Genomic DNA, 3,191 nt, shown 5'->3' on the forward strand with positions numbered 1-3,191 from the left:
CCTTCCTCGGAAATGAATTAAAAGTTCCGTTATTTGTCCTTAAAATAAAAAGACGGAACACAAAGGATCGGTTTTAGTGAGAAATTTTAGTCTTAATTTTGAAGTTCTAGAATTTATGCAAAGCCTAGGTTTATACTAAACAAAAGCATTGAGTCCTAACCCACGTGTCATCTCCATAATGAAATTTAAAAAGGCAATAAAAACGGGATGTTTGAAAGTTTAGTGAAGACTCGATAGTACACAATTTAAACCCGAAATTTTGTAAGGTAATTTTGAGCCTAAAAGAGTTCGTACGAGAACTCTAATTCTTTCACAATTTTTCGAGAACTTTGACTTCACTCGACTCATAGAGTTTGCACCTAATACCGGGTTAAGTACATCTATTTTGGTTAAAATGGCAATAGATGATAAAACAAGCCCACTTAGTCTAATTCTTTTCTTAATTTATTTTTTCTCGTTTTTATCAACCTCTAGGAAAACCCCTTGAGCCTACTAACCGACTTTTCTTGTTAATACCCTTTTAACAATTAACCCTCTTTTTCCTCTTGTTTAAATACCAACAAAATCAATTCGCACCCGAAATAAGCCAAGGCCTTGATAAATAAGCACCTTAAAATTTCGAAATTGTTTTTTGCCGCTCTCAAAACAAAAAGAAAAAGAAAAAGACAATAAAGAGCAAAACGGCATTCTCAAGCTCCACACGAGCAATTTTGAGTTATATCTTATGAACTTATCAAGGCCAAAATAAAATACGGTGCAATCATCAAAATGGTATTTAAACTCGAGTTTTCAAAAATTAACCACTAAAAAGCCACCCATATTACAACCCCCCTCCGGGTTCATTTTTAATGTTGCCTTAGCCATAACATATGAGGAAAAACCCGGATAAAAATGCAAACTCAAAGTGATCTCGAGTAAATGCAAAGAAGAGTGCTAAAACACCGACCCACCAAGGTTTGAGCGTAAGAGTGAAATCCCTAGGTGAGGTACTATCGGGTTCTCAAAAGACAATCAACCCCCGTTATTATTGCCGATTAATTTTGATCATGGAGGTTTCAAATAAGTTTTGGTCACTCGATTGTTTGCGTAGGTGTTTACCGAAAACATTGCATAAAACTTTAACTTTGAAATCACGCACTTGGTAAAAACCAACGGACGGTTTGTTTCTTAATAATCTCAATCCCGTGTCTTTCGATTTTTTTTACTTGAGGACAAGTAAAACTTTAAAGTCCAAGGAGGTTTGACGTGATTTACGGGTTAATTTTAGAAGAAATAAATAAGTTTAATTACAAAAATAGAGTGTTTTAATAAAATAACGAAATAAAAATAAATTTCGTACTTTCGGTTAATTTTCCGTATTTTTGATAATATTAGTAAATAAAATGTCAAGCTAACTCGGCTCCCGAGAATTGTATTTCAGGTACGAGAAAAGAGTGAACATATACCAAGATACGCGGGGCGCATCATCCCTTACGCGGGGCGTGAAACACTGGATCAGAAATAATTGACTTATCCACAGGCACCACGTGGGATCTACTCAGCAATACGCGAGGCGTATACCACCATACGCGAGGCGTACGACATATGTCAGAAATGATTAGCCTAATCCTGAAAGTCAGACTGCACTGTCTCCTAAGTCAACTATCGGTACACGAGGCGTGTTTTGGAATGCGCGGGGCGTACATGGTGTAATTCGAGCAATAAAACGCCAGGAGCTCAAACACGCATGGTGTATATCACTATACGTGGGGCGTGTTTGAGATAACAAGATCCGATTTAGGTCCACATACAGGGAATTATTGAAGGAATGGGCCAATACGCAGGGCGTACTCCACCATACGCGGGACGTAACATGGGAATTCTGAAGAAAATGATGTTCCTCTATGCTTGTATCTTATGAAATTACAACTTTGCCCTAGCTTGATGTGTATAAATAGGGGCTTAACCTTAACTTTTGGGACGTTACATTTTACATAAATAGATATATAGAGATTTTGATATAGTTTTGGATTCAGTTTTTCTTATGTAATAAAACTCTACCTCCTCGAGAGCTTGTTCGTGTAATCCGTCATTCCGTCGAAGTTCTGTTCCATCCTCGTCCACCAAGCTCGAGAGTTCCACCTCCAAGACCTAAGAGACGGCCTTGAGTCCGGTTAGCTAGTTTCGAGGGCTGATCCTTCCCTCTTTACTTGCTAACTAGCTTGCACTCTTCCTATGTACTAGGCTTGGTTGTATTCCGCATTTACGCTTTCCATATTTATAATATATGATTTTCAATTTCCGTTTCTATATCCGTGTTGATATTTATTGCTTGCTTTGATATTCCTAATTGATTATTGTGTAGGGGAATGCGATTTCCGACGCCATTCGGGCTATCTTTAGGGATTCATATAGGTGTTGCCTTACCGGAAGTGACGCTCTGGAAACCGTAGGAATTGACAAGCCACGGAACTTACGGGCCCTAGTTTCTGATCCCCAGCATTAGACACGCCTTGACTAGGAATCACGTAGTCTAAGTACTTCACGGATCAATCGAATATATTCGGAGCTATTGCTTATTATATCGTCACCCATATCATTCCGTGGAGTTCTCCATTACATAAATCTGTCTCATCTATATTTTAGGAGTAGTTTGTAGTTATCCCTCAAACCAACCTAAAGTATTCACCGCTTAGATAACATATAGAACCGAGTCGTTTAATATTTGTAGTTATAAATCCCGTAGATTCGATACCCGGTCTTAACCGGATTATTACTTGATACGACGGGGTACACTTGCCCCTAAGTAGCGACGTCTAGTAAAGATAGAGCACTTAGAAAGATCACATCCATAGTCATAACGCACTTATCGTAATATACATTTCATATTTATACCACTAGACGACACACATCACAATTTTATCCCTAATGTCTAAAATGGTGCAATTTTACCTCTACATTGGTAGCCAAAAGCAATTTTACCCCTAACGTTAATAATTTGAGTCAATTTTACCTCTATTATAAAACACAAATATTTTTGTTCATTATTCTGCACCAATTGCATATCAATTCGTTCTAAAAAAATGATTTGATGTTTTTTATAATTTAATAATAGAATTGGAGATTAATATTTAAAAATTTGGTGAATTTTTGAACTTTTTTTTTTTTGTCCAATTTTTATAAAAGACAGTATATTTTTATTTTATATTTTT

This window comes from Euphorbia lathyris, chromosome 7 (genome assembly GCF_963576675.1).
Source record: "Euphorbia lathyris chromosome 7, ddEupLath1.1, whole genome shotgun sequence".
NCBI classification, from domain to species: Eukaryota; Viridiplantae; Streptophyta; class Magnoliopsida; order Malpighiales; family Euphorbiaceae; genus Euphorbia; species Euphorbia lathyris.